We start from the raw sequence: 25,269 nt of genomic DNA on the forward strand, positions 1-25,269 counted from the left end.
CAAGTGTAAAACAAAATTCTGGAAAAAAAGAAGTTCTTACTGCTTGACAGAGTTGACATTTATGAAAAAAGTCACTGCATATTTTCTTTACATCCAGAAATTCCAAAAGGTCTTGATCGGAGGAGACATTGGACTGTGGTGGGTTTAAGAATCCAAGATATAAAATTGTATTATATTGATAATATGTTGATTAAATAATTGTATATGGTTTTACTATTCATTTTTAATTTTCTTTTCCTGTGCTTGATACAGAAAAACAGCTATCCACCGAATGCCCCCATAAAGATCATTCTTGAACTGGCCAAATACAGATTAATTTTTTAAAATATTTTTTTGTATAGGGAGATGGGAACATGCGGCTATCATATAGCAATGGAACTTGTTTGTAAGGACAATATGCCTTACATAGGCGTAATACCAAAGGGAGTCAGGGTGGAGCACTCTGGTCAAGGAGGTCGGACACGTATTAGGAATAATTGTACTAAGATACGTGTCCAACCTCCTTGACCACAGTGGGCCACCCTTATTCCCTTTGGTATTCCACCCATTTTGCTCCCGTTCACGTGTCTGGTGTCCGGTGCCGTTATTGGTGTTTGCTACCTCCTCAACCTGGGCATTACCACAACCATCGCAGGTCAGAGGCCAACTGGTCTAATTCAATATTCAGATCTTCACTATCTGGCTGCTCGATGTTCCCTTCTCTCTTTGAATATACCTTACATGGATTGCATGAATTGTAAATGTCCTTCATGCCATAGAACCTGTGGTGTATCTTGTGTCTTGTGGGCCCCGCTACCATATTTTTTCCGGGCCCCCCTACCTCATGCTTACAGCGAATTCTTGATAGTGATAGTTACAGGTGCTAAGGAGTTTAATCCACCTTAGTGTGGTTAGGGTAATCTGTGGGTCTCCTTGGCTTATGGGCCAGATGGAAGCTGCAATCTCAATACTGATGCCAGTGCTTATGGGCCCCCTAAGGCTCCTGGGCCCGGATGTAACTAAACCCTCTGCACCCCCTCAAATTACACTCCTGCATAGAACTAAAGAGAGGAGTATAATGTCGATGGTTCTGCACTCTTCTGGGATACGTGGTGCTATGTGGTAGAGTTCTCCCACCAATGCAGCAAAAAAGAGGAACCACATCACACACTTTTAGCAAATCCAAGTTAGAAGTCCAATTTATTGGACAATTCACGTACTACTCGAGGCATATATCGTGGAATACTTCACCAAATATACAGATAACCGCCCTCCACTATGTAGGGGGTAGATCAAATAACCACCAATGAATTTTCTGGCCTTCACCTCCCATTTTTCCTCCACCTCAGATCTGGCTTGAAGAAGGTCATGGTTGACTTAAACATCGCTCACTGATCTGGAAACTATTCTAAGATTTACTTCCTACAGAGGTGGTTATTTGTATATTTGGGGGAATATTCCGCAATATATGCCTCACATGTGAATTATTCAATAAATCAAATTCTAACTCGTATTTCATAATAGTATGTGTTGTAGTTCCTCTTTTCTCTGGAACAAGGGACCTGAATATTTTGGTTACGCTCTATTCATTTGATTGAGCGGAGACTTGGCTGTGTACAGAGGAGGATCCCATGTGGCACTTGTTTTCTCACATGGACCCATTCAGGTAAATAGGTGAATCAGCTTCTCGAACACGGTCCTGACCTGTGAAGAAATAGAACTTGATATGGATGCCGGGCGCCACACAGCTAATGAGCTTGGCTTTTACAGGTAGTCTAAGCAGTACAAAAGCAAATCAAATTTTGGTATGTATAGAAAGATAGAATTCCAGTGTACTAATACCGTCCTATAAATCTCAAGGAAGGCCACCTCCTAAATATGAGATTTTGCTTTTTATTTAGCATTATAAATATGATATAAGAAAACTGGGGAGGGTTTGAAGCTGGGCAAGTAGATGACTTAATGCAATGGAAGACACCTTTGGAGTGATTATGTAAAGAATTGGCGCATGATTTATTCTTTCCAAGGACTCTACAAAAACCCGGGGACATTCATTACATGTGGAGGAAAGGAGCTTTAGATATCAATATACAGTGGCGTAACTAGAAATGGCGGGGCCCTGTGGTGAACTTTTGACATGCCCCCCCCTTCCTGACTGACACTAAAGACCTCGACTGACCGACCTCCGCCGCATTCCTGCGCTCTCTATTATGCCCCATAGTGGCCCCTACATACACCATTATGCCCCGTAATGAACACCCATGAACAATTATTGTACTCTGGGGTCTTTTCAATGCGCTTTTTAATGCGTATAGGTTTCCGTTTGGGGGGGTCCCAAGCAGACTCCACGAACAGAAACCTGAACGCAGATGTGAACCGGGCCTAAACATCATATTATAAAATACAATTCTAGTATGTATAATGGTAGACATGTATAGAAGCAAATACAGATAGATAGATAGATAGATAGATAGATAGATAGATAGATAGGAGATAGATAGATAGATAGATAGATAGATAGATAGATAGATAGATAGATAGGAGATAGATAGATAGATAGATAGATAGATAGATAGATAGATGATAGATAGATAGATAGATAGATAGATAGATAGATAGATAGGAGATAGATAGATAGATAGATAGATAGATAGATAGATGATAGATAGATAGATAGATAGATAGATGATAGATAGATAGATAGATAGATAGATAGATAGATAGATAGATAGGAGATAGATAGATGATAGATAGATAGATAGATAGATAGATAGATAGATAGATAGGAGATAGAGAGACAGACAGACAGATAGATACACAGACATTGATATGCTGTATATACTTACACATATACACATCTACTCACACACATACATTCATATACAACATATACACACCTATCTACACACATACAGGACTCATACTCATCCTGCGCCTGTGTAGTAGCGTTTCCCTCCGATGCGCTACTGCGTAGGCTCACTTGCGAACTGCCATTAAGTAAAATAGCGAGGGATTTCAAGAGACGCGGGATTTGAAGAGAAGAAGCCGGAAGACACGGAACTAGAGGGCGTTACTCCAAGAAGACAGAAGAGGCAGGCGTGCCCGAAGCTGACGTCGCATCGTTTATCCCCGCCCATGGTGCACGTTCAGGTAAGTTTCGCATATATGTTTTTATCCTTTTATTTAAAAACGGGACCGGGGGTTAATATAAGATTTACGGTGCCTGAATAGCCTTTTTAAAGGCTATTCACGCTTATGTGGAGCTCTATTAGCAGAATTTTGCTGATAGAGCCCCTTTAAACTGGGGAAGCTGGAGAGGGACATTAAACTGGGGGCAACTAGAGGCAGATATGTCCCCCTCCAGCTACCGCCCATGGTTTAATATCCTCCTCCATCTGCCCCCTAGTTTAATGTCACCCCTACATGTGCATTAAGTTTAACTGCCCCCCTACATCTGCCCCTAGTTTCCCCCTCTTGTTCACACATGCTGTCTCTTCTCTCTTCATCATCACAGGTCCTTGAAAAACCTTCCACTAGCAATGCGGGGCCGGACAGAAACAGTCAGAGGGCCGGATGTGGCCCGCGGGCCGCACATTGCCCAGGTCTGCTCTATGGGGTCTGCGGAAACTATTTTTAAGCGGATCCAAAGAATGGAAATCCAAACACTAGTGTGAACCTAGCATTAGAGGAATTGTCAAAGATTATATTTAATCACTATTTATCACTAAAAGAGTAGCCACATTTACCAGTTGTCAGGCGAAGCAATGGTTCACTGCAGGATACAGACAGCCCCAATGGTATATAGTGGAGGACTCGAGAAGTGTATCCTACTTATAAAATATCTACTCACGTGATGGTGGTGGATGCCTAGTATTGCAAATACACACACTTATATAAGAGCCCAGTCACATGATAATGCAAGGTGCACCGAGCTGGCCCATTAATGATGCCCATACCCGACCAGGTGTACTGTCCAGCAGGTATAGGCATGCACCCCACAATCCCCAGCACCCAGTGGCTACAATCTCGTAAGATTCTAGGTTACCGATAAAGTCCTGTTCTGAAAATCAACCTTTTTCATAGTTAATCGATCTATAAACCAGCTTAAGGAAGCAAAATATGGTCAAATATACAAATATCTCTCAGCAGTTCATTCTTGATATTATTAGTTAGAAATTTCTGCCAATTTTGTTTACTGTAACAATTCACTTATCCACTAGATGACAGCATTGAGACAATATGCATATAAGCCTCTATACAGGAGATGATCCCGATCAGAGCTTCTTAGTGCTGATTTACGCTTTGTTCCATGTATTGTTGCCATAAATTATTATTTTAGTAGTATTTACTGCTCTGGACAACCTGCATTCAGTTCTATCACCGGCACAGATATATAGATGACATTGTTTCTAAGCATTAGACTAATTTATTGGAATATTTCCCACGTAACAAGTCCTTAAATTAGAAAGACATAAAAAAAAATAAATATTGACATGACAAGACTATTTCATACATTTCTACATCAGTTATGCCTTCTATCTTCCAAAAAATAGTTCTGGACAATTTTTCAAGAATTTTTTCCATTTCTATGGTTGACAGAAAGTTCTGCCTAACTGATGTGAAGTTCTCTACAATTCTTTATGTTAGAAGGGTTAAAGGGGTCTTCTGGGACTAGGTATCAGATTGATTCCCAACATCCAGCACCCTAATGATCAGTTAAATTCCAAAGACAAAGTTGTCTGTCAATACAATGGTTACTGTGGCGGGTACGGGAGTCTACTGAAGGGAATTATTTGTTGGGTGAACCTCTCAAGATATGCCTTGCACATATTCCCAATCAGTAATGCAATGAATATACTCTGAGGTCTCTTCAGACTCCAGATTATTATTAGCAAAGGCCCAGGTGAGGTGAGTAAACATAAACCATGTTACCCATGCCCACTGGGCTTCAATACCCATCCTCTTCAGGCCTCTTCTGGGCTCCTGAAAGACATCAAGGACTGCAGAGACCTGTAACTGGATCTCTGCTGTTATGTCAGTCTTGCCAACATGATGTATAGTTTCAAGTGTCTGACGCCACATGGTCCACATGACCGCTGAGACCCAATCACTGAGCTTAGCAGTCCTTCACATCATTCAGGAGGCCTGAAGGGGCCCGAAGAGGAAAGGCCAGCGCTGAAGCTCATGTAAGGTGAGTAACACTGTTATATTTACTCATCTCCCCTAGAGCTCTTATTATTATACTCTGGGGAGTGAAGAGACCTCAACACATAATAGTAGTTTGTAGGTAGTGAACCTTGAAAACTTCGGGTTCAACTGAACCCATTTTTTTTTTTTATTTGTAATAAGACCCAGTTCAGTCATCCCTATGTATGTACTCTTCTCTTTCATTATATAAGTGTACCGTCCACTCTGGGATATTATACTGTGTAGACAGGTCACTATAGGACATTATACTGTATGGAGGCCTCTATGGGATATTATACAGCCTCCCAGAGTGCTACTGCTTTCAGTGCTTGTCTATTGTGTTTCTGGGTCGTGTTGGTATGTCCCGTTTCTGTGTTCTATGTCCCTTGTACATACGGTACTGCTTTTCAGCTTTCCCTATTGTTTTCCCTCCACTGTTTTAAACCTTTTCCCTTTTTCAGCCTTGGTCAATCACAGGCCATCGGGGGAAGTTGTAGGAGACCTAGGTCTTCACGGCGACGTAAAGTTCAGGGTGTGCCAATCTAGTCTAGTCGTCAGTGCAGTTAGTTCCAGAGGTGCATGCCAACACTGACATTGGACTTCAGCAGCTGCCCATATAGCCTCTAGGTGAATTGTTATATGCCCCAGGCTCATCCAGAGACAGCCCTGAGAAGGGAGTTCAGCTGTCTGGATCATTGGACACTGTGCCAGGAGGAGCAGTGGAGGGCATTGACAGGAGGAGTTCACTAAGTTAAGGTAACCAGATCCATGTGAGTTTTCCCTGTACTACCATCCCCAGTATCCATAGCTGGATGAAGCACAAGAGGAGTGGAAGTTAGAGAAAAGTCTGCCATTATAGCCTGTATTATCCTTGGGCACCCTCCTACAAACAAGGCTGGGGGACTGGACATTGTGGTACTACTACTCCCACTTGGAAGCTGCTTTTGTACCTGCTCCAGTTGCTGCAATAAAGCTATTCCCTGTTCAACTGCAACCATTGGCTTCCTGCCGTGCCTGCTGTAATATCAGCATACCTCCCAACTTTCAAAGGACAGAAAGCGGGACAAAATGTGCGCTATGCTCACTGCTAAAAATTTAGCTCTACCGCTTCTACATTGACTCCACCTATTCTCATCCATTTTTCTATGTGCCCCCACACAGTATAATGTTTCTATAGTCACCCTAACATTATATGCCCCCACATTATAATGTTCTCCTCCAATTGCCCCATAGTATTAAGTCCCTCTTCTCTTGCCCCAGTTTCAACTGATGGAATCTAGAGGGAGACATAAAACTGGGCCAACTGGAGGGGGATATTAAACTGGGAGCTGGAAGGTGACATTAAACCGTGGGGGTAGTTTGAGGGAGACATTAAACTGGGGACAACTAAAGGCAGACATGTCTCCCTCCAGCTACCCCCAAGGTTTAATGTCCTCCTCCAGTTGCCCTCAGTTAATCCTTCCATCTGCTCCCCATCTGTTCCCATTTGTCCCCTCTTTATCTGCCACCAGCTTAATGTCCCTCTTCATCTGCCTCTGGCTTAATGCCCCCCTTCATCTGCCACCAATTTAATGTCCCCCCCTTCAGCCGCCACCAGTTTAATTGCCCCTTCATCTATCCCAGATTAATTGCTACCCTACATCTACCAGCAGTTTAATGTCCTCCTTCATCTTTCACCAGTTTAATGTCCCCCTTTATCTTCCCCCAGTTTAAATGCCCCCTTCATCTGCCCCCAGTTTAATTGCCCCTAGTTCTGTCCCCAGTTCCCCCCTCTTGCTCACACATGCTGTCTCTTCTCTCCTCCTTACCTTCCATCAGTCACCATTCTCAGCAGCTTCTGTGTAACATCACACTGTCCTGTTCTATACGGCATAGCTCTGCCCACACAAGATCAAACTCAACTGAACTTGAATTGTTTTGTAAAGAGGAATGGTCCAAATTTCCTTCATCCAGGATCCAGGAACTGATTAAAAGCTACAGGAAGCGACTAGAGACAAAAGGAGGATCTACTAAATATTAATGTTGAGGTGCCCATACTTTTGCACCGGTCAAATTTTGGTTTAATGCATATTGCACATTTTCTGTTAGTACAATAAACCTCATTTCAATCCTGAAATATTACTGTGTCCATCAGTTATTAGATAGATCAAACTGAAATGGCTGCTGCAAACACCAAAATATTTAGAACTAAAAATGATTAAGATTAATGGGGGTGCCCAAACTTTTTCAAAGGACTGTACTTCCCTGATTTTATATTGTAACTTCTTACACACCTTGAATGACGTTAATAAAGAATTCAGAGAATATTAATAATATCTGTGTGTCTGAGTCTCTTCTTCATATAATTTAATAGAGCAAAGGTGGTCTGGCCAGCACATTATAAAGGGTTTCCTAGATTAGCTTAGCAGAGCTGATTTGTTCCGGAAATGCCACCAAACCTGTCCAAAGGTGTAAGATTGCACCTCCATTGAAGTGAATGGGGCTGCAATATCACATGCCACCTGTGTACAGGTGTGGTGCTAGAAACATCCGGTGTGGTCTTTCATTCTTATAGTCAACACATCTCAGGTCCACACTGTACTGTTAGCAACCATTTGCATTATGGTAAATCCAGAAAACTAGCAAACACAGGCCAGACTTACATTTTAATAGTGTTAGGGGAGGTGGTATATTCCCTTTAAGATACAAGAGAATTTCACAGAGAAAAATCAGCCTTAGGGAGGGTTCACACGGTGTAACGTGCCGCGTGATGTGGCACGTCTACGCCGCGGGAGCCTTTGCGGGCCGTACACGCTCCCATTGATTTCAATGGGAGCGGGGATCGTATGCGCCGCGCTATTTTGCGGCTGTGATTTTGCAGCGGCATGATTTTGCAGCGACATGTCCCGCGGTCCCGGTTGGAGGGAGGTATGTCCCGATTTCAACTCAGATCTGCGTCCAGAGGACACAGGTCAGCTCCTCGCTTCAGCCGCATATGTGTCAGCGAGACCGGCGGCAGCGGGGAAGCGAGTAGCTGACACAGGTCAGCTCCTAGCTTCAGCCGCATATCTGTCAGCGAGACCGGCGGCAGCGGGGAAGCAAGGAGCTGACACAGGTCAGCTCCTCGCTTCAGCCGCATATGTGTCAGCGAGAGAGGCGCGCAGAGAGCGGCGAGGGAGCGGAGGAGAAGGTAAGTTTAATGTGGAGGTCGTGGGGCAGATGCAGGAGAGGACGGCATGACACTGGGGGCAGATGAAGGAGGGGATGGCATGACACTGGGGACAGAGATGGAGAGGACGGCATGACACTGGGGGCAGATGAAGGAGGGGACGGCATGACACTGGGGACAGAGATGGAGAGGACAGCATGACACTGGGGGCAGAGATGGAGAGGACGGCATGACACTGGGGGCAGAGATGGAGAGGACGGCATGACACTGGGGGCAGAGATGGAGAGGACGGCATGACACTGAGGGCAGAGATGGAGAGGACGGCATGACACTGGGGGCAGAGATGTGGGGACATGAATCTGGGGGCAGAGATGGAGGGGACATGAATCTGGGGGCAGATGAAGGGTGTATATGAAACTGGGGGAGAGATAGAGGGGGGGACATATAATTTACGGGTGACTGTAGGAGGATTATACTGTGTGCGGGCACATGAAAAATTAACAAGTGGGCGGAGTCAACACAAAAGTGGGCGCCGCACATTTTGTCCCTCTTTCAGTTCTTCAAAAGTTGGGAGGTATGACTAAAGGGCATATTTGTGTGTGCAGGGGCCACTATGGGGCATAATACTGTGTGTGCAGGGCCACTATGGGGCATAATACTGTGTGCAGGGGCCACTAAGGGGCATATTTGTGTGTGCAGGGGCCATTATGGGGCATAATACTGTGTACAGGGGCCACTATGGGGCATCATACTGTGTGTGCAGGGGCCACTAAAAGGCATATTTGTGTGTGCATGGGCCACTATATAGCATAATACTGTGTGTGTAGGGGCCACTATGGAGCATAATACTGTGTGTGCAGGGGCCACTAAGGGGCATATTTGTGTGTGCAGGGGCCATTATGGGGCATAATACTGTGTACAGGGGCCACTATGGGGCATCATACTGTGTGTGTACAGGGGGCACTTTGGGGCATAATACTGTATGCAGGGGCCACTATGGGGCATAATACTGTGTGTGCAGGGGCCACTATGGGGCATCATACTGTGTGTACAGGGACCACTATGGGGCATAATACTGTGTGCAGGGGCCACTATAGGGCATAAGAGTGTGTACAGGAATAGGGGGGAGGGCAGTCGGTCGGGGTCTTCAGGGTCAAAAGTTTGCCACGGGGCCTCGCCATTCCTAGTTACGGCACTGGATATAGCAATAAATAAGGACGGGTTTTCCAAATTTGAACCTACAAATTGTGGACCTTACTAAAAAAGATTTCATTGGCGATTCCATAAAACCTGCTTGCCCTGTTTCTAGACAACTGTGGAGCAGGATTAGCTCCAAGTCTAGGAGGTCATTAATCAGACTGTGATGTCAGAAGGGAATCCTTCAGTGCAATCCTTGACTAGCAGAATTACGCACTTGGAGTCCTGTCAAGCAACATGCCTGAGCATTATTGAACTTGCGATAGAGCATAAACAAAAGTAAAATACCTTCTTCTGGTGCCAAGGAAACCATAGGAACCCTTTTATTGCTGGCATGATTACTATTTATAAAATAAGGATCTTCCCTATTGTGAAATCCGCCAACAGCTGGCACATTATACCGCACTTACAGTGCAAAACATTGCTGGCAAAAAATAATTAAATTAAAAAATCGTTTTTGCACTAATTTTTTTTTTGTGCACACCGTGTTAGACAGAGCATGCATCAAATAACATAGCTCATAATATACAGTATGGTATATGTATGGATAGTGGTGAACCTAGCCTCTCTGCTACCTGAGGCGGATGATCAAAAGACGCCCCCGAGTCAAGTCGTGGCAGCTCTCCTTGACCTTGTTCAGAGAAAATACAGTATCGGGCCAGCATCGCAGTTCAGTACCAGCAACGGGACATGCTGAACTGCTGACTGCTGGCCCGATGCTGGCTGGCACTGGAGCTGTGTAAAGGAGCAGCGGATCACAGGACGCCAGAGAAGGGCTCCCAGATCCTGCCCTCACTTGCGGTGCAGAGAGGATGGTGATGGGGTCGGGGGGTGGGTTGACTTGGGGATTGCGGTGATTGTCGGTGAGCACAAGCTTGTCAGCGGCGGGGTGCATGTCCCAGTGCCGGGAGGACACGGTGAGGCTGGACGTCACCCCCTGTTGCTGCGGCTGCAGTGACATGCACACACCGTCTGTAACGGTAGCACACCACTTACGCCAGGCCGGGTTCCACCATCCTCTCCACACTGCGAGTGAGGGCAGGGTCTGGACGCCGCTCTCTGGCGTCCTGTGATCCGCTGCTCCTTTACACAGCTCCAGTGCCAGCCAGCATCGGCCCAGCTGTCAGCAGTTCAGCATGTTGATGCTGAACTGCGATGCTGGCCCAATAACGGAAAAGTACCAAAAACAGTAAAAAAAAAATAAAAAAAAAATCGCCCATGCTGCTGTCCCCCTTCGGTCCGCCGCCTGAGGGGGGTGCCTCACCTGGCCTCATTAGAAGTGCGGCGCTGTGTATGGACAACCAACCGATGAAAAGCTAAATGTGAATTTCCACTTTTTATGCATAATTTATGCCACTTTTTTGTCATAAAAGTTGTGACTTTTTAATACCAGTTAGATAATGGCAAGTAGTGTTTCTGTGCCACTGAACGTGGACGATGGTGGGGTATGGGCTGGGTTCATCGATCCCACCATTCTTAAAGGAGGAAAGAAAACTATGTTATCAAGGAGCTGGTGCAGATTCCGGCTAAGGCATCATGTACATGATCGAGTGTGAAGGTTAAGAGGCGGCTAATTTCATAGGGGAAATCGCTCAGATGACACGCGAATGACATCCATGACATCCATCAAGGAAATATGGAGCATACATTAAAAGAGATAGCATTGGGGCCTTGTCTGGTTCCAGGCTGTCTCCAGGTTTGGTAACAACATTGAACAGATTTAGGCCTACTGTTAGGGTTGTAGGGTTCCCTGAGCTCAGTCACTGTGGCCAGAGTGTGTTTGTGTATAGTATTAAAGCTATCTACCCACAGATAATCCATTTACATATTACTACGTCATGGTGCCAGGAGGGATTAAGGCCAAGACACCACATTTTGAAAACACAGAGTTCTGGCCTTCGCGGAAATGCTGCGGCAAACAATGATGCATTTCACATTACCTGCAAAGTGGATGAGACTCTGGCTAATTCCATTGACATATTGCAGAAAAATATTGGTAGTGGACATTTTTTGAAAATCTCAGCATGTCAATTATACCTACAGAAAAGCTGGCTTTTTCTGTATAGTGCAGGGAAGGTAGTTTGGTAACAACAATGGTGCGGACCCAACCAGTCAAAGACAGGGACATGATGTCTGGTGCAAACAGGTTTATTTGGAAAAACAGCAAAATAAATAAACCTTAACTTCAGGTACAGAATAAGCAAAATAAAATACAGCCTTAACTTTAGACAATAGAATGTCAAATAAAACCCTGCCCGTCTGAGCACTAACTAAACAGTATAGCGCTAACTATATGTGTGGCTTACTACCAACCACACAATGAAACAAAGTAACACAATACAGTCTCACCAGACTCTCAGTGTTTCAGGACAGACCCAGGCACTTCCTCTCACTCCCAGGATCTGCCCTGAAGTGCAGGCTCTGCAGCCTTTTATAGCCCAGCAATGAGCCAGGACCCACACCTGGGGCTGAGGCCTACTCAGTACCCACCCTGGACTACATATAAATCAGAAACCTGTGGAAGATATACTGGGACTCCAGCACTCTGCCTGTCACCTACTCACAATAGGTATAATAGAGGCAGAAATTCCACAGAGGAAAACTTTCAGTGAAAAATGCTGTGGAAAAAAAAAACGCAATGTATTTTCACTGTGGTCTTTTCTGCATTGCTGTGTGGGGCCTTAGCATGAAGGGGTTTTCTGGGACTTTAAGGCTAAGGTCCCATGTAGCAAAACGCAGCTAAACAAAATGCCTCTTCGAATGCAGATGAGTTGAATCTGGGACATACCTCTCACCAACCGGGACCATGGGACAGGAACCACAATCCGGGAATGTCCTTCAGAATCTGGGTAGGTTGGGAGGTATGATGTTGCTATTTGCAAAAAAGCTCACAATTTTGAAATTGTAACATTTCCGCTGTGGATTTTTTTTCTGCAATATGTGGATGGGATTAGTCAGAATCCATCCACTTTGCAGGTAATGTAAAACGCCACCTTTTTTTTCCGCCGCGTGGGGCCTCTGGCCTCAATGTATTTCCTGTAGTGTTATTTTACCTCTGTAGTGGTCTCTGAAATGTTAAATGTGAGGCCAAGCTAAATTATGAAAAACAGGATGCCCAGCAGGGAACTGCAGGTTAGCTTTAGAGAAGGGTTTATATTAAAGAGAAAATCGAATCCCTTTAAGGGAATGTATCAACAAAAATAACCCACTTTTTAAAGTAAGCTTTTATGTTAAACATAAATCAAAAAAACATATATTTTACATTTTCCAAGTCTCTATCTGAATTTGAAAAAAAGCACCATATTCTGCAATTTCTATCCAACCACTAAGCCTAATAATAGACTGACACTTGCTAATTTTGGAGTGTTTTTTTTTTTTTTCTTTTCAGAGCTCACATCATCAGCTTACATCACAGACAATGTTACAACAGAAGTTAACACATCTATAGATAACACCACTCACCCATCATTGCATCCACAACTGACAATAAATGATGTCACAGCTTATCTACTCCCGTCCCTGTACAGGGCATGTCTCACAATGAGTTGTCTCCAGTCTATTGCTGCCTATGGCCATAACCATGCTGTAAAGCAGAACACTAAATGCTGTTAATAGAGCAGAGCAGAAGCTGAGGCAAGATGGCTGCCCCCATAATCATGTACACAAAATAATATACAAAATCTACAGAATGTGATAGATTTCACTATCCGGTCATAATAAATAAATTTGAATATTGTCGATACCCTCTTTACGTTTCCTATGACAGATTCACTGTATGTTTATATGCATGAAGTCCTGGTGGATTATAAGACATCTGAGTAACCTGAAGAAACATTTTCATACCTCCCAACTTTTGAAGAACCGAAAGAGGGACAAAATGTGCGGCGCGCATAGCGCGCCGTGGTAAATTTAGCCCTGCCCACTTTTGTGTTGACCCCGCCTACTCGTTAATTTTTCATGTGCCCGCACACAGTATAATCCTCCTACAGTCACCCGTAAATTATATGTCCCCCCTCTATCTCGCCCCCAGTTTCATATACACCCTTCATCTGCCCCCAGTTTCATGTCCCTCTTCCAGCTCTGCCCCCAGATTCATGTCCCTCCATCTCTGCCCCCAGATTCATGTCCTCTCCATCTCTGCCCCCAGATTCATGTTCCTCCATCTCTGCCCCCAGATTCATGTCCCCCCATCTCTGCCCCCAGATTCATGTCCCCCTCCATCTCTGCCCCCAGATTCATGTCCTCTCCATCTCTGCCCCCAGATTCATGTCCTCTCCATCTCTGCCCCCAGATTCGTGTCCCTCCATCTCTGCCCCCAGATTCATGTCCTCTCCATCTCTGCCCCCAGATTCATGTCTCCCATCTCTGCCCCCAGATTCATGTCCCCCCCATCTCTGCCCCCAGATTCATGTCCCCCATCTCTGCCCCCAGTTTCATGTCCCCACATCTCTGCCCCCAGATTCATGTCCCCTCCATCTCTGTCCCCAGATTCATGTCCCCCATCTCTTCCCCCAGTTTCATGTCCCCCCATCTCTGCCCCCAGATTCATGTCCCCTCCATCTCTGCCCCAGTTTCATGTCCACTCCATCTCTGCCCCAGTTTCATGTCCACTCCATCTCTGCCCCCAGATTCATGTCCCTCCATATCTGCCCCCAGATTCATGTCTCCTCCATCTCTGCCCCCAGATTCATGTCCCCTCCATCTCTGCCCCCAGATTCATGTTCCCCATCTCTGCCCCCAGATTCATGTCCCTCCATATCTGCCCCCAGATTCATGTCTCCTCCATCTCTGCCCCCAGATTCATGTCTCCTCCATCTCTGCCCCCAGATTCATGTCCCCCATCTCTGCCCCCAGATTCATGTCCTCTCCTTCATCTGCCCCCAGATTCACATTCCACCTCCACATTAAACTTACCTTCTCCTCCGCTCCCTCGCCGCTCTCTGCTCGCCTCTCTCCCTGACACACGCGGCTGAAGCTGCTCGCATGCTCGCTTCGCCGCTGCGTCTCTCTCTCGCTGACACATGCGGCTGAAGCGAGGAGCTGACCTGTGTCAGCTCCTCGCTTCGCTGCTGCCGCCGGCTCCTGGCTTGTACATCGCGTCTACAAGCCAGCGGCAGCAGCTAAGTGAGGAGCTGACACAGGTCAGCTCCTCGCTTCAGCCGCATGTGTCAGCGAGAGAGAGAGACGCAGCGGCGAAGCGAGTACGTGAGCAGCTTCAGCCGCGTGTGTCAGGGAGAGAGGCGGGCAGCGGCGAAGCGAGGAGCTGACCTGTGTCAGCTCCTTGCTTCAGCCGCATATGTGTTCAACTCAGATCTGCGTCCAGAGGACGCAGATCTGAGTTGAAATCGGGACATACCTCCCTCCAACCGGGACCGCGGGACATGTCACCCAAATCGGGACTGTCCCGCGGAAATCGGGACGGTTGGGAGGTATGCATTTTATTTCTAGGAAAGAGCAATAACAATAGAGTGGATGAAGATTACAGCCCTGACAGTAAAACTAGGCCTTATACTGTAACTTTTATGACAATGTCAGCCGGCCACAGTGGAGAGACGGGATCCTTATAAATGAGGAAAGTGAATTGGGAAATATCAATTTATACAAAATAAAAGACAGAAGTCTAATCCTAATCTTCTGCCATTACCCTAAATATTAGGCTGCCTTCACACGGAGTAACGCCGGGCTTGTAAAAATCCTCATTCACAGCCGTACACGCGAGCGCTACGGAAGGCTCCCGAACACTTCCCATTCACTTCAATGGGAGCGCTCGTAACGTTGGCTTTACGAGCGCTCCCATTGAAGTGAATGGGAAGTGTTCGGGAGCCTTTCGCAGCGCTCGTGTGTACGGCTGTGAATGAGGATTTTTACAAGCCCGGCGTTACTCCGTGTGAAGGCAGCCTTAGGGTGCATTCACACTACGTAACGCCAGCGTGTATCACAGCCGTACACGCCGGCGTTACAGCAGGGCTGCCGGACACTTCCCATTCATTTCTATGGGAGCCGGCATGCGAGCGCTCCCCATAGAAATGAATGGAAAAAAGCAGTCCATTCATTTCTATGGGGAGCGCTCGCATGCCGGCTCCCATAGAAATGAATGGGAAGTGTCCGGCAGCCCTGCTGTAACGCCGGTGTGTACGGCTGTGATACACGCTGGCGTTACGTAGTGTGAATGCAACCTTATAGTGTTTTTTTTATCCAAATCTGTTCAGCTATTACAAAGATATAAGAAGGTGTTTAACTACCGGGGAAGCAGTGGTAGCGGCTGCCACAGGGCCCGGGACATTAGGGGGCCTGGTGGGACCTTGATTTTGTTTTGTTTTTAATAGGCTGTCACCTGCTGGAGTAACTGGAGTAATGGGCCCTATTTACTTACCGATGGGGCATAATACTGTGCATGCAGGGGCCACTATGGGGCTTAAATGTGTGTACAGGGGCCACTATGTTGCATAATACTGTGTGCAGGGGGTCGCTATGTTGCATAATACTGTGTGAAGGGCCCACTATGGGGCATAATACTGTGTGCTGACACACTGACATGGGAAAAAACATTTAATCCAAATTGGCAGTTTACTACTTTTAAACATGCCAGGAAAAAGAAGATCTAATTTCTTGCAAAATTCTAAAACAATGACAGCTATGAACGTAGCCAAAAGTCAACAGAGTTCTCCTCAAGCGGAGCTGAGGGGGATCATCAACGCCAACATGCTCATTAAATGGCGTCCCAGCGAGCTGCTGAGATGCTGAAACAATCACAGGCATGGCGTGAGGAACAAGATCAGCAGCAGGACAGCTTAAGAGCTGCCGAAATGCCAGAGCAGGCAAACCATCGACAGCAGCAATTTGCTGAATATACGCGGATCATCAACACACGGACGAAGTTGTAGGTAGAGACACACAAATAACATACAAAATACATGAGTGCAAAACTGGGCAATTCTTATAGGGCCACTACAAAAAAAAAAAAAAAAAAATACCTGTGCAAAGCAAGTCCTCCTGCTAGTGGGGCATAATACTATATGAGGGGCCCACTATGAGGCATAATACTGTGTGAGGGGGGTCATTATGGGGCATAATAGTGTGGGCAGGGGCCACTATTTGGCATAATACTGTGTGCAGGGGCCACTATTTGGCATAATACTGTGTGCGGGGGGTCACTATGTCACATAATACTGTGTGTAGTGGCCACTATGGGGCATAGTACTGTGTACAGGGGCCACTATGGGGCATAATAGTTTGTTCAGGTATGCAGTTTGTGTGGTGAAGGGGTATGTTTGGGTTCAGGGGGAGAGGCCTCATGTCAAATGTTCACCTTGGGGCTCAGTCATTCCTAGTTATGCTACTGGATATAAGTCTTTATAGCGTTGATGCAAATTTGTGTATACTAGCTAAGTGCGCGGTACTTGTACTTTGCAGTTTACCCTCCATATTTGTGGTACAGTATGCTGAATTTGGGCATTGTATTATGTGAAAAATGTCTAAACCAAGAATATAACAATATAGGGGCCTTTAATGGTGGCAGAAATATATACATTTATGGCAACAAACAATGAACAAATGCAGTGATGATCATCTTTGTATGGATATGCAAATAAGCCTGCAAGTGCACCGGGGATGGGGTTTTATCAACCAGAATAACCTATAGACGGTGATGCAGACAGAATTGGCACAATTGGCTTGTAGGGTATTTTGGACCCAACAGACTCCTATAAAAACTATAGGGCACCCTTGGCACAGCCATATTGGCATACACAGTCATGCTGATGGACAGATCTGTATATACAGCTTTGCATAGGACTTACAAAATAGAAATAAACCTTAAAAAAAACAGCAAACTATATCCAAGCAATAGGAAATTCTGCAATAACAAATCTGCTAAAAATATTTCGATGGACGATGATCCAACACGACCTTTCTAAAGACAGAAAATAATCATAATGATGTGTAAGGCAAATGTTGACTTTTTTTCTCCCCTTGATATACGGCTTGACGAATGATCCGATCAATGGCTGTCATTTCTCAGGAATTAATTGCTAGATGTTGCCGTCCCGGTAAGAGAAACATGTTAATGTGCTTTATTCTGAAGTTTGTTTAAACAGATGGAAAAATAGCATCGCAACATTCTTTCCATGGCAACAGTTTCCATTTTTAGTGACTGTTTTGGCTTGCCCATAGCAGTCTGCCACCTGTTTAGTACAGGTTGTTTTTGATGATGCAAGAATGAAAAAGACATTTTCTTATGTCTAGTGAAAGTTGTAATCTTAGGTTTGGCAAGGACTCAGTAGAGTAGTAAAGTCGAGGTTGTGTTTACCGATGTGGTGCAGCTGTGATGGTGCTGGTTGCTAATTAACATGGGGCATCGGAAACAGGCGGCGATCCACCCTCCGCCCTCACTTATGTCACTCATGTGCCTCTCCAAAACCCACTGAGCCATAGCTTAAGCTTCGCTTCTTTTCTACATTTTTCTGCAGCAAATGTTTTGTTGTTGACCAATAGTGTAAAGTCTCTTTTACTGGACGTTCCGCTCTTGTTGCAATTAATTCTGTAGTCTCAGTTAAAACCTATTGCCCCTTGTTGCAATAGAAAGAAAAATAGGCTCTACGCTCCCACCTGCGTTTGGGATTACATTCTTTGAGCCCACGAGGGGACACAAAAAACGGAAACCCTATCTCCTTAAAAAGCAGTTAACCATAGAAACCCATGGAACCCATATACTAGAATGGGGACCACCCCGTTTCCGCCTGAAACTGGTGGAGAGAAAAGTCCTGCTTGCAGGACTTGCTTGCAGGACTTTTGTCTCAGCCTGTTTTAAGCAGAATGGGGGACAGAGTCTGAAAACGATAGTGTGAACCAACCCTTATTTCCACTTGTAGACCCTCCGAATGGAAACATATAAGCATAATGTGGTGGTTTCCGCTTGTTTTCCTCACAAAACATTATAGTCTATGGGGTCTGCAGGTTTCCTTATGTAGCCGCTTTTTTATGTGCATAGATTTTCGTTCAGGTGATCCCCAAGCGGATTACCCGAACGTAGATGTGAATCAGGTCTTAGCCAGAAAAAAAAAAATCATGCAATATTTGATACTTTTGTGTTAAAAGACATAAGTGTTTTAACTAGGAAATTGTGTTGTGCGCACCTACCATCTTTGTTTCTCCACCTTGTCCTGCCTATTTCGCTGCTTTTCTCGCACCCATATTGCCTCCCTGCTCACCCCTGTTAGTCTATCTGAGATCATCCACTTACCAGACGCTATTGTTTTACTTGAACCTTCACACACTATCTTTCTTTATCCTAAGGCTAGATTCATACGACGGAAAACGAAGAAAAATTCCTCTGTATTTTGCCGCGGGATAGCTGCGTTGAGATGCCAATACCTCTGCACCGTCATTCTGTCGCCACTTTCCTCTGTCTGGATGAATGGACCTAATCGGCAGAGACTTACAAGCTGCGGAATCCATGGCAAGATCAAGCAAAATGTTAATATATTTCATGTCTTGCTACTATCTCTGCCTTTCTTTGAAAGCAATGGGAGGCAAATTTGGGACAGAATCTGCTACGGATTCAGGGGGTTCCAAATCCATGGCAGATTCCTATGTGTGAGCGTAGCCTAATAGTTTTCATTTATGTAACCTTTTGTTGTCACTCTTTGTGTATGTTAAAATTTAAGAAATATAAAAAAACTATTGTAGGCGTTAGAGATGAGCGAACAGTAAAATGTTCGAGATTCGATATTCGTTTCGAGTAGCCCCTCAATATTCGACTACTCGAATCGAATATAGAACCCTATTATAGTCTATGGGGGGAAAATGCTCGTTTCAGGGGTAGGCAACATTTGATCAAATTATACTTACCAAGTCCACGAGTGAGGGTCGGGCTGGATCCTCCGAGAAGTTTTCTCTGTGCAGCATCCCCGCGGCATCTTCCAGCTCTGAATTCACTCTGCAAGGCATCGGGCCTGGACAGAGCCGACTGCGCATGTCCACGCTACAAGGGGACATGCGCAGTCGGCTCTGCCCAGGCCCGATGCCTGGCAGAGTGAATTCAGAGCCGGAAGACGCCGCGGGGAAGCTGCACGGAGAAGACTTCTAAAGGTAGGAGAAGAACCAGTGTTGATTGGCCGACTGTATAGCATTCGGCCAATCAATGCTGGTTCTGCATCGAACTTTTCCATTAGAATAGCGAGTGGTACTCGATCGAGTACGAGTATTTCGAATACCGTAGCACTGAATACCTACTCGATCGAATACTACTCGCTCATCTCTAGTAGGTGTGATTCCTTTATTGGCTAGCCAGAAAAAGAGACTTTTGATGTTGAGAGAGAGAGATGTTGGAAATGCATGAAGGAACCTCTGTACTTTAAAAACTGGCAAATCTCATTTTTCTGGATAGTCAATAAAAGTATCACACCTTAAGATTTGGTGCTGAATTCAGAGAAGAGTGCCACTTTATTTTACCAATTTTGGCTTTATTGGGCATGGTCAAATTCCAAATCGACAAGCAGATTCTGACAATTCTGTAGCAATGGGAGAGGTGTACTTTCTGCCTTCATTTCAATAGGAGTTCTCAGGCGAAATCTGCCTGTAGAATGAGCAAGACGGTTTTTTAATAAATGAATGGGAGGCCGCCCCAAATTCAAAGTCAAATTTCTACATGTGAACACCCCCTAGCTGTAGAACTTGTCCTCAACATGTTCGTTTATTGGTAGATGGTCATCCATACAATGACGGGATTATATGAACAATCTCACTATCAACATTAGCAGCTAAGCTAACAGATCAGGGTTACAGTATCATTGTTAAAAAAAAAAAAGTGCAATGAGTCTGCGCAAGTTGAATGATGAGCAGCCAAAAATATCCAATCATGCCAAGCATTGATATTTTCCAAAGGTATCCAACATAACTGATCTGATTTTGGAAGGTCAAAGTCTGCCATTAGTTTGTAGTATTAACATATCCAATCGTCAACCAAAATGACCGAAATCAACAATTTCAGTCTACTAAAATGTAATCTGTATGGTCAGCTTAAGTGTAAGCCCAGTTTGGCAGCCCCAGGCTGTCCCTGTACAGAGATCTACCAAGATACTGTAACAAGATGACCAGCTTTGATAAAATAAATAAAACTACTTTTACTCTGATGGCCATTGTAGCACAAAAGGTTTTATTTTTCAGAGCTGCTCATCTAATGGAAATTATCTTAATTATCTTGTCAAATCAATCTGCCTTGTTTTACAATTAAGAGTTCATGGGGACTAGTCAAACCTTGATGAATTTTGGTTGTGTGCCTGTGATTGTCTTGTGCAGTTGGGCTTTTACTCTGCTAGATCTACTAATATCTGCTTCTGACTTTGTTTTCTTGGTTAATTCCCTTGGTCTCTGATTTGGATTTGGTTCTAACATCTTGGATTTGACTTCAGCTTGGATTCTGACTCTCCACTAATACTCACTTTTGGCTTCTCCTTATAACCTGGGCTTGCGGATTACTCTCTTGGTCCTCCTAAGGTAATAGATTTCATTCTTATTATCTGTAAGTACACCTGTTGTCTTTGTAACCTGAGTCCTGAATGGCCAAGTCCATCCTGCTTTGCGGTAGGCGCTGGTGGAAACTTTAGGGGTGCCTTAGACTCCAATATAGTGTTGTATAATAGGTAGCAGTTTACCTATAAATTTTAGATGTGATCTGTTCCTAGGACATTTTAGGGAATACCTCAACCAGGGAATTCTATACTTTGCTATTCCATAACACCTTAAAAGGATTCTATCATTAGAATCCTGTTTTAAGCTAAACCGACGTTGGAATAGCCTTAACAAAGGCTATTCTTCTCCTCCCTTTAGATGTCTTCTCCGTTCCTTAGATACCCCTTGTTTTGTCCATATGCTAATTAGTAAACAGCACTGGGGACGTCCCCTGTGCTGCGAGAAAACTATCCAGCGCTGCCTTCTTTTTGCTTGCCTCAGCCGCATCTTCTTTCCTGTTCAGCCACAGGAAAATGGCCGGCTGCTCACACTGCTCATGTCCGTCAGCCATTTTCCTGTGGCCTCTCCCATTCAGTCATAGGAAAATGGCGACGGACATGCGCAGTCAGCGCATTTTGAAGAAGACATGACGGGACAAGGAAGAAGAGGTGGAGGAGGCGAACAAGAAGAAGGAGGTACTGGAGAGTTTTCTAGGAGCATTGTGGACACTCCCAGTGCTGTTTGAGCACTGGGGCCCGCCCCCAGTGCTGTGAGAAAACTAATTAGCATATGGACAAAAACCAGGATATCTATGGAACATCGGCGCGGAGAAGACATCTAAAGGTAGGGGAAGCATAGCCTTTCTTAAGGCTATTTTTTTTTTTTTTTTTTTTTTAATGTAGATTGTGAGCCCTACATAGAGCTCGCAATGTACATTTTTTCCCTATCAGTATGTCTTTTTTTTTTTTGGAATATGGGATGGAAATCCATGCAAACACGGGGAGAACATACAAACTCCTTGCAGATGGTTTTTTGCCCCTGGCAGGATTTGAACACCAGGACTCCAGCGCTGCAAGGCTGCAGTGCTAACCACTGAGCCACCGTGTGGCCCCTTTCTTAAGGCTATTCTGACGTAGGTTTAGCTTAAAAAGAGATTCTAATTATAGAATCCCTTTAAAATGGAGTTGTCCAGGACAACAAATAAGAGTTTATTTTAATTCTGCGGATGGTGTACTTCATACCGGTCGGTATAATATTTCTTACGTTCACCTTAGTTCTGAATTCAGTAGCAGTGAGTTCATCTGAGTTCTACACACAGGCTCTCCAACAACTTCCAGGCTGATTTACTATCGTATTTGCATTTTGATTACTACATTTTATTTTGTCCCTATAACTTTTTGTAGCTACTCTACGTGTTTCCACTTGAATGCTGTCTAGACCCTAAAAACCATTTAACAATGCTTCCATTTGTGAGACATGTTTTAACACAAACATAGCAGTAAGCAGAGTATGCACAGAATATAACCAAAAGAAAATAGAGTAGATACAGCAAGATACAGTTTGAGGTGGGATATGACATTTCCAGATGCAGACATTTTACATCGATTTCTAAATATGGTAAAAGTCTTGGGGATTATAAAATGTAACTTGTCTAACCGACACGGCATTATGTATAGTATCTGCTAACTGCATTACTAAATATCTGCAAAGTATTTTCTAAATTTAAGGTCAAGAATTACTTCTTAGTGTTTCAAAGCATAAAAATAGAAAAGACTGAATGTATTTAATCTTGGATCACTTTCCTATAGTTTAGAAAATATGTAATAACAACATTGTTGTGGGAGAATGACCCCCTTGACCACATTATTGAGACTCAGGTTGTAAGTTCTATGTTCTAGTACCAATCTCAGATAACGTATGGAGAGAAGAAAAAAAGTACTTGAAGTGCTATATTAAAATGCATTTTTGCAAAATATCCAATAAGCATTAACCCCTTAAGGGGTTTTCTCAGTTTGGATATCAGTGAAAAATCTGCAATCGGTTGTTATGGAAAACTGGAGTAAAGCTGTGTGTATGTGACCTTGTGTAACAGTGTCATTCACAGCGACCTGCCCCTTTAAAACTGACCTACAGCAGTGAAGAAACGTTGCTGAGTGGTTATGGAAATCTGAAGTAAAGCTGTGTGTATGTGGAAACTAAGCACCTGCGAGCTTCTATTGGCTGACAAGTGACATGTGACCATGTGTGTGACAGACTTGCAGGCTTGTATTGGTTAATGCAGGTCATTTTTTGGGAATACTGTATCTCAGGAACGGTATGTCCTAGAGAGCTGAGACCAGGTCTAAAACCTTCCTGGACACATGATGTACCTGTTTGCCAAATTTGGTGAGGATCGGTCCAGCCGTTTGGTCGCGCATAAAGAACAGACAGACAGACAGAAACTCATTTTTATATATATAAGAGATCTGGTGAAACGTATTGGACACCTCCACATTACACACAATATCCCATTCTAAGTCCAATGCAAATATTAATATGGAGTTGGCCCTCTTTGCTACTAATACAGCTTCCCTTCTTATGGGAAGGCTTTCTAAAAGGTTTTGGAGTATGTTTGTGGGAATTTTGTGTTCATTTATCCAGAAGAGCATTTGTGAGGTCAGACACTGATCTTGGAGATTATGGCCTGGCTTGTAATCTCCATTCTAGGTTATCCCAAAGGTGTTCAATGGGGCTGAGATCAAGGTTCTGTTCAGGGAAATCAGGTTCTTCTAAGACATACTGACTCAGCCATGCCTTTATGGACCTTGCTTTCAGCCATAATGCTGGGACAGAAAAGATGCCTTCCCGAAACTGGTCCTACAAAGATGGAAGCATAGAACTGACCAAAATGTCTTGGTATGTTGCAAACATTGTTTTACCCTCACTGGAAATAAGGGACCTAGACCAAGCCCTGAAAAGAAAGCACATATAATTTTTCCTCCCCCAGTAAACTTGGCGTTGGCCCAATGCAGTCAGACAGCAGGTAACATCATTATTATTATTTATTTATATAGCACCATTAATTCCATGGTGCTTTACATTTGGGGATTACATACAGTACACAAAATATACAGTTAGATATAATACTAACAATGACCGACTGGCACAGTGGGGTAGAGGGCCCTGCCCGCGAGGGCTTACAATCTAACTCCTGGCATTCACCAAACCCAGAATCATCCATTAGACTGCCATATAGAGAAGAATGATTACTCCACACTCCACTCCAGTCCAGTGATAGCATGCTTTACATTGCTCTATCTAACAGCATTGTGCTTGATGTAAAGCTTGCCTGTAGGTACTTGGCCATTGAAACCCATGCCACGAGGCCCTCAGCGCACAGTATTTGTTCTGATGTTAATACTGTGGGAGGTTCGGTACTCTGCAGTTATTCACTAAGAAGAGCATTTTTGACCATTTATGTACCTTGGAACTTGGTGCACGCAACTCTGAGTTGCTGTGATTCCTAAATGCTTCCATTTCTCTATAATATCGCTTTGTTGATTGAGGAATATCTATTTAGGAAGGAAGAAGTGTAAAGCTTATTTTTGTTAATTAAGATTGCAGTCACACGAGCTCAGGGACCGTCCCCCATTCCGCTTTTTGGGAAAAAACTGGGCAGAAACCCAGGGCAACCCATTATAGTCTATAGAGTTTATAGGTTTCCACGGGTAACCACTTTTTTTAGCGTATAGGGTTTCCATTTTTCAGATCTCCAAATGGACCTGAAGAATGAAAACCCCTACGCTAGTGTAAGCCTAGCATCACAAAATAAAGTACATGAAGAGAAATCTATATCTCTACAAAATTTGGTATAACCTTTTCCCTTTGGAGGAGGAGTCCTGGAAGTGATGATACCACCCCCACAGAGCCCTGATCTCATCATCACCCAGTCTGTCTGGGATAACATAAAGAGACAGAAGGATCGGAGTAAGCCTACATCCACAGAAGATCTGGGCTTAGTTCTCCAAGATGGTGGGAACAACCTCCCTGCTGAGTTCTGCCAAATACTGTCTGCAAGTACCGAGAAGAACTGATGGAAGACAAAGGGCAAAGGTCACACCAAATATTGATGGGAATTAAATTTAGTTTTTGTTCATTCACTATTAACACTTCTCATCTTAAAACAATTCTTACTTTGCAGCATTTCTCCATATCTGCCTACTAAAACGTTTACATAGCACTATATATATATATATCTACACACACACTATATAACGTATGCAAATACATTACACATGCATATGATACACACACAGACATGTCAACAG

This window comes from Leptodactylus fuscus, chromosome 3 (genome assembly GCF_031893055.1).
Source record: "Leptodactylus fuscus isolate aLepFus1 chromosome 3, aLepFus1.hap2, whole genome shotgun sequence".
NCBI lineage: Eukaryota > Metazoa > Chordata > Amphibia > Anura > Leptodactylidae > Leptodactylus > Leptodactylus fuscus.